The sequence below is a fragment of the Amphibalanus amphitrite genome, unplaced genomic scaffold (assembly GCF_019059575.1).
Source record: "Amphibalanus amphitrite isolate SeventyFive unplaced genomic scaffold, NRLGWU_Aamphi_draft 000965F_arrow, whole genome shotgun sequence".
Classification (NCBI taxonomy): domain Eukaryota; kingdom Metazoa; phylum Arthropoda; class Thecostraca; order Balanomorpha; family Balanidae; genus Amphibalanus; species Amphibalanus amphitrite.
Window position 1 is genome coordinate 112,141 of NW_024882459.1, and position 8,362 is coordinate 120,502.

Consider the following 8,362-nt stretch of genomic DNA (forward strand, 5'->3'; position numbering starts at 1 on the left):
TGCAGGACTGTGTCTGGGTAAACGAGAGCTTTCGATTGATACCCATTTTTACCATAGCACCACTTTTTTGTCCGTACAAAGGCGATTTTACGGATATTTTACGAGTCTAGGGGGCTTTAAGGGCCTTAAACGTCAATGCAACGGGGACCGTTTTAGGGAAAGTTTCTCGGCTGGTGGTGGGGCACCTGTGTGCCGATTTTGAACGAAATCGGGGGGGACCCCCCATTGACCCAAAATTTTGATTTTCCCGTACAAACTTTCCTATGGGAAATAAGTGGAATTTTCCTGCAGGACTGTGTCTGGGTAAACGAGAGCTTTCGATTGATACCCATTTTTACCATAGCACCACTTTTTTGTCCGTACAAAGGCGATTTTACGGATATTTTACGAGTCTAGGGGGCTTTACGGGCCTTAAACGTCAATGCAACGGGGACTGTTTTGGGGAAAGTTTCTCGGCTGGTGGTGGGGCACCTGTGTGCCGATTTTGAACGAAATCGGGGGGGACCCCCCATTGACCCGAAATTTTGATTTTCCCGTAAAAACTTTCCTATGGGAAAAAGTGGAATTTTCCTGCAGGAATGTGTCTGGGTAAACGAGAGCTTTCGATTGATACCCATTTTTACCCTAGTGCCCCGTTTTTGTCCGTACAAAGGCGATTTTACGGATATTTTACGAGTCTAGGGGGCTTTACGGGCCTTAAACGTCAATGCAACGGGGACCGTTTTGGGGAAAGTTTCTCGGCTGGTGGTGGGGCACCTGTGTGCCGATTTTGAACGAAATCGGGGGGACCCCCCATTGACCCAAAATTTTGATTTTCCCGTAAAAACTTTCTGATGGGGAAAAAGTGGAATTTTCCTGCAGGACTGTGTCTGGGTAAACGAGAGCTTTCGATTGATACCCATTTTCACCATAGCGCCCCGTTTTTGGCCGTACAAGGGCGAATTTACGGATTTTTTACGAGTTTACGGGGCTTTAAGGGCCTTAAACGTCAATGCAACGGGGACCGTTTTGGGGAAAGTTTCTCGGCTGGTGGTGGGGCACCTGTGTGCCGATTTTGAACGAAATCGGGGGGGACCCCCAATTGACCCAAAATTTTGATTTTCCCGTAAAAACTTTCCTATGGGAAAAAAGTGGAATTTTCCTGCAGGACTGTGTCTGGGTAAACGAGAGCTTTCGATTGATACCCATTTTTACCATAGCACCACTTTTTTGTCCGTACAAAGGCGATTTTACGGATATTTTACGAGTCTAGGGGGCTTTACGGGCCTTAAACGTCAATGCAACGGGGACCGTTTTGGGGAAAGTTTCTCGGCTGGTGGTGAAGCACCTGTGTGCCGATTTTGAACGAAATCGGGGGGACCCCCCATTGACCCGAAATTTTGATTTTCCCGTAAAAACTTTCCTATGGGGAAAAAGTGGAATTTTCCTGCACGACTGTGTCTGGGTAAACGAGAGCTTTCGATTGATACCCATTTTTACCCTAGCGCCCCGTTTTTGGCCGTACAAGGGCGAATTTACGGATTTTTTACGAGTTTACGGGGCTTTAAGGGCCTTAAACGTCAATGCAACGGGTACCGTTTTGGGGAAAGTTTCTCGGCTGGTGGTGGGGCACCTGTGTGCCGATTTTGAACGAAATCGGGGGGGACCCCCCATTGACCCAAAATTTTGATTTTCCCGTAAAAACTTTCCTATGGGAAAAAGTGGAATTTTCCTGCAGGACTGTGTCTGGGTAAACGAGAGCTTTCGATTGATACCCATTTTTACCATAGCACCACTTTTTTGTCCGTACAAAGGCGATTTTACGGATATTTTACGAGTCTAGGGGGCTTTACGGGCCTTAAACGTCAATGCAACGGGACCGTTTTGGGGAAAGTTTCTCGGCTGGTGGTGGGGCACCTGTGTGCCGATTTTGAACGAAATCGGGGGGGACCCCCCATTGACCCGAAATTTTGATTTTCCCGTAAAAACTTTCCTATGGGAAAAAGTGGAATTTTCCTGCAGGACTGTGTCTGGGTTAACGAGAGCTTTCGATTGATACCCATTTTTACCCTAGCGCCCCGTTTTTGGCCGTACAAGGGCGAATTTACGGATTTTTTACGAGTTTACGGGGCTTTAAGGGCCTTAAACGTCAATGCAACGGGGACCGTTTTGGGGAAAGTTTCTCGGCTGGTGGTGGGGCACCTGTGTGCCGATTTTGAACGAAATCGGGGGGGACCCCCATTGACCCAAAATTTTGATTTTCCCGTAAAAACTTTCCTATGGGAAAAAAGTGGAATTTTCCTGCAGGACTGTGTCTGGGTAAACGAGAGCTTTCGATTGATACCCATTTTACCATAGCACCACTTTTTTGTCCGTACAAAGGCGATTTTACGGATATTTTACGAGTCTAGGGGGCTTTACGGGCCTTAAACGTCAATGCAACGGGGACCGTTTTGGGGAAAGTTTCTCGGCTGGTGGTGGGGCACCTGTGTGCCGATTTTGAACGAAATCGGGGGGGACCCCCCATTGACCCGAAATTTTGATTTTCCCGTACAAACTTTCCTATGGGAAAAAGTGGAATTTTCCTGCAGGACTGTGTCTGGGTAAACGAGAGCTTTCGATTGATACCCATTTTTACCCTAGCGCCCCGTTTTTGGCCGTACAAGGGCGGATTTACGGATTTTTTACGAGTTTACGGGGCTTTAAGGGCCTTAAACGTCAATGCAACGGGGACCGTTTTAGGGAAAGTTTCTCGGCTGGTGGTGGGGCACCTGTGTGCCGATTTTGAACGAAATCGGGGGGGACCCCCCCATTGACCCAAAATTTTGATTTTCCCGTAAAAACTTTCCTATGGGAAAAAAAGTGGAATTTTCCTGCAGGACTGTGTCTGGGTAAACGAGAGCTTTCGATTGATACCCATTTTTACCATAGCACCACTTTTTTGTCCGTACAAAGGCGATTTTACGGATATTTTACGAGTCTAGGGGGCTTTACGGGCCTTAAACGTCAATGCAACGGGGACCGTTTTGGGGAAAGTTTCTCGGCTGGTGGTGGGGCACCTGTGTGCCGATTTTGAACGAAATCGGGGGGGGACCCCCCATTGACCCAAAATTTTGATTTTCCCGTAAAAACTTTCCTATGGGAAAAAAGTGGAATTTTCCTGCAGGACTGTGTCTGGGTAAACGAGAGCTTTCGATTGATACCCATTTTTACCATAGCACCACTTTTTTGTCCGTACAAAGGCGATTTTACGGATATTTTACGAGTCTAGGGGGCTTTACGGGCCTTAAACGTCAATGCAACGGGGACCGTTTTGGGGAAAGTTTCTCGGCTGGTGGTGGGGCACCTGTGTGCCGATTTTGAACGAAATCGGGGGGGGACCCCCCATTGACCCAAAATTTTGATTTTCCCGTAAAAACTTTCCTATGGGAAAAAAGTGGAATTTTCCTGCAGGACTGTGTCTGGGTAAACGAGAGCTTTCGATTGATACCCATTTTTACCATAGCACCACTTTTTTGTCCGTACAAAGGCGATTTTACGGATATTTTACGAGTCTAGGGGGCTTTACGGGCCTTAAACGTCAATCCAACGGGGACCCTTTTGGGGAAAGTTTCTCGGCTGGTGGTGGGGCACCTGTGTGCCGATTTTGAACGAAATCGGGGGGGACCCCCCATTGACCCGAAATTTTGATTTTCCCGTAAAAACTTTCCTATTGGAAAAAGTGGAATTTTCCTGCAGGACTGTGTCTGGGTAAACGAGAGCTTTCGATTGATACCCATTTTTACCCTAGCGCCCCGTTTTTGGCCGTACAAGGGCGAATTTACGGATTTTTTACGAGTTTACGGGGCTTTAAGGGCCTTAAACGTCAATGCAACGGGGACCGTTTTGGGGAAAGTTTCTCGGCTGGTGGTGGGGCACCTGTGTGCCGATTTTGAACGAAATCGGGAGGACCCCCCATTGACCCAAAATTTTGATTTTCCCGTAAAAACTTTCCTATGGGAAAAAAGTGGAATTTTCCTGCAGGACTGTGTCTGGGTAAACGAGAGCTTTCGATTGATACCCATTTTCACCATAGCGCCCCGTTTTTGGCCGTACAAGGGCGAATTTACGGATTTTTTACGAGTTTACGGGGCTTTAAGGGCCTTAAACGTCAATGCAACGGGGACCGTTTTGGGGAAAGTTTCTCGGCTGGTGGTGGGGCACCTGTGTGCCGATTTTGAACGAAATCGGGGGGGACCCCCCATTGACCCAAAATTTTGATTTTCCCGTAAAAACTTTCCTATGAGGAAAAAGTGAAATTTTCCTGCAGGACTGTGTCTGGGTAAACGAGAGCTTTCGATTGATACCCATTTACCATAGCACCACTTTTTTGTCCGTACAAAGGCGATTTTACGGATATTTTACGAGTCTAGGGGGCTTTACGGGCCTTAAACGTCAATGCAACGGGGACCGTTTTGGGGAAAGTTTCTCGGCTGGTGGTGGGGCACCTGTGTGCCGATTTTGAACGAAATCGGGGGGGGGACCCCCCATTGACCCAAAATTTTGATTTTCCCGTAAAAACTTTCCTATGGGAAAAAGTGGAATTTTCCTGCAGGACTGTGTCTGGGTAAACGAGAGCTTTCGATTGATACCCATTTTTACCCTAGCGCCCCGTTTTTGGCCGTACAAGGTCGAATTTACGGATTTTTTACGAGTTTACGGGTCTTTAAGGGCCTTAAACGTCAATGCAACGGGGACCGTTTTAGGGAAAGTTTCTCGGCTGGTGGTGGGGCACCTGTGTGCCGATTTTGAACGAAATCGGGGGGGACCCCCCATTGACCCAAAATTTTGATTTTCCCGTAAAAACTTTCCTATGGGAAAAAAGTGGAATTTTCCTGCAGGACTGTGTCTGGGTAAACGAGAGCTTTCGATTGATACCCATTTTTACCATAGCACCACTTTTTTGTCCGTACAAAGGCGATTTTACGGATATTTTACGAGTCTAGGGGGCTTTACGGGCCTTAAACGTCAATGCAACGGGGACCCTTTTGGGGAAAGTTTCTCGGCTGGTGGTGGGGCACCTGTGTGCCGATTTTGAACGAAATCGGGGGGGACCCCCCATTGACCCGAAATTTTGATTTTCCCGTAAAAACTTTCTTATGGGAAAAAGTGGAATTTTCCTGCAGGACTGTGTCTGGGTAAACGAGAGCTTTCGATTGATACCCATTTTTACCCTAGCGCCCCGTTTTTGGCCGTACAAGGGCGAATTTACGGATTTTTTACGAGTTTACGGGGCTTTAAGGGCCTTAAACGTCAATGCAACGGGGACCGTTTTGGGGAAAGTTTCTCGGCTGGTGGTGGGGCACCTGTGTGCCGATTTTGAACGAAATCGGGAGGACCCCCATTGACCCAAAATTTTGATTTTCCCGTAAAAACTTTCCTATGGGAAAAAAGTGGAATTTTCCTGCAGGACTGTGTCTGGGTAAACGAGAGCTTTCGATTGATACCCATTTTCACCATAGCGCCCCGTTTTTGGCCGTACAAGGGCGAATTTACGGATTTTTTACGAGTTTACGGGGCTTTAAGGGCCTTAAACGTCAATGCAACGGGGACCGTTTTGGGGAAAGTTTCTCGGCTGGTGGTGGGGCACCTGTGTGCCGATTTTGAACGAAATCGGGGGGGACCCCCCATTGACCCAAAATTTTGATTTTCCCGTAAAAACTTTCCTATGGGAAAAAAGTGGAATTTTCCTGCAGGACTGTGTCTGGGTAAACGAGAGCTTTCGATTGATACCCATTTTTACCTCTTTGTGACGTCATTTCTAGGGGGAAACGGGTCATAAAGGTTTCCCTCTACCGGGGCCTTTTTTCCCCCTACCGAATCTGTGCTGTGCTGAATCTGTGCTGAATCTGTGCCAACTTCCGTTACATGTAAGTTTATTGTATGTTGATGTGCAAGTTAATGTGTATCGTCAGTAAATGGGCTCTGGTATTAACTGGATAATTCGCCAGCTGACGCCGTATGGTGGCGCTAGTGGAGCAGCACCATATGACGTCAGCAGAAAACACCGTGAGCAGCTATGAAATGGGAACGAGCACCACGGAAATATCGAAAGGTGATGGACATGTACTGACTTTGGTCATTCAAGTACCACCAACACCATACAAAAACCATATAATATTATCAAGACTGATTCTGGAATCGATTTGTTCGGGTATTTAAAACACACAAAAAATGTTTGTTACCGAATTCTGAAACAGTATAAGGATATTCTTGTTCCTTACTTTTGCCTTGTGGAGTACTTTTACTTGCTTTCTAGTGCGCCCATCACTATCTTGAAATCTGGATTGCAACGCTGTAGGAAAACTTTATTTCATTTGTCATTTCTTCCACTTTTGAGCAGTGATAATTTATTTGGGTTTATACATTCAATAATGAAGACGGCTCCTAACTTTTTAGGGATCTGCAGTGGCTCTGAGAGTAAAATCAGATATTTTCTAGAAACTTGAGGCCACTATTTTCTTATATGCTAGATAATATACAAATATTGACATGTAAAGAATGATACGGGTGTATAATTCTGCATAAATATCAATTCAAAGTATTTAAATTTTTCAAGAACCTTTTTAATTCTTCCATAATGACTTCTTTCAATACAAGCTGGAAGCAATTTCAATCAATAAAGCAGCACAAGGCAGTACATTGAGCTACAATGATCCATAACCAATCGGCACCTGCAATTTGATTGATCTTCGAGATGTACCCTGCCTGTTTCCTGACTTTCCCTTTTCGTTGTACTGGGTGAAGTGAATATTCTGTGAATATTCTTCTGACAGTCAGTTTTTAATCCTACATTATGTTGTCAATCAGATTTAATTGGTTCAAAAACCGTCGTAGTCCGTCTCATTCGCAGTCTACATCTCCACATGCGCACCCATACATGCTCAAAATTTTCACTACGTATGTACTATGTACCCTGCAGCGTATCCTGATGAAAAATGTTTTGTTGAAATCAGAGACACTTCCCAAGGTAGGCCATAGTACATGGCCATATATTTAAGTCAAAACAGATAAACAGATAAACACAATTCCAATCATCAAGTCAACCAGCATCGACAATCTGCACATAAGTTCTAAACCTATTGTAAGACTACTTTGTATTCAAACTTTGTATTGCAGAAGGGTGGAAGCTGCATGGAATTATGCGACAATTTCAGCGTGCATCCACGCTCGAAAGAGCAGGGTTAATTGTAACAATGTCAATACCATAATAACGTAATTGTAGGTGTTGTGATTCGGTTGTCTCTTGTCTGTGCTGGCCATTGCGCGGGCGGTCCAGCGGCGGAACTCGGCTTCGCCGCCGTGGCGCGCTGGCAGTTGCTTCTTCTTCTTCTTCTGCATCCCATTGCCAACCCGCTCAGGGGGGCGGCGGCGCAGGCGGGTCGAGCGGCGGCTCGGTCCGCCCAACATCCTCGATGAAGGTGACGACCTTCGTCGCCGGGCCGCCGAGGACGTCGACCAGGCGAGGGTCGACACCCCAGCGGCGGCGGCGGGCCGCCTCATAGGCCGGACAATCGGTCAGTAGGTGCGCCGCGCGGTCGGGCTCCCCGCACGCGGGGCATTCGTCGTCGGCTTCCGGGCCAATCTTGTGGAGCGTGTCACGGGTCAGCGGTGATGTGCCGGTCCTCAGCTGGGACAGCGTCACCGACCCCAGCGCGCCAGGGAGTCGTGGCCAGGCGTGGGGTCCGGGTGCGGGTGGGCAGCGGTTGCCCTCTGTCGCGACAGCTCCCGGACATGGCGCGTGACGGCGGCCCGCGCACTCGACAGGTCGATCGGTGCGCTGTCTTGGTCGCCCGCCGTGGCCTCGCCAGCCAGGAGGTCGGCGGTTTCGTTGCCGTCCAGCCCGGCATGGCCTGGCACCCACTGGAGCACCGTCTCGGTGCCGTTCTCGGTGAGGGTGCTCAGCACTCAGCAGCCTCCACACCTCGGCGGCCAGGGCCATGGTCTGGTTAGCTGGGCCGCGGCCAAGTAGTTGGAGCCCAGACCTTGAGTCGGTGAGGAGGCGGACCGACTTGGTCGATGCCAACTCCCCGTCCTCCAGGCCGGCCACAGCCGCGAACGCCTCGCGCATGGCGGTCAGTTCTGCTCTTAGGCTGGAGCAGACCGCCCCTGCAGGAGCGCGCACGGTCTCTTCTCTGTTGAGGTGGTGGAACTGGATCAGCGCCTGCGCCGCCCTGTTCCGTCCGCCGCGAGCCGAGCCGTCCGACCAGATAGTGACGTCCGGGTGCGGGAGCTCTGCAATGGCTCGCAGGGCAGCTTCCCTGCGGACTGCAGGCGGGTCCGACCGGCGGGTGGCCACGGGCAGGTCCACCCTGAAGGTGATGCCGCTGCGGTGGCCCAGCCA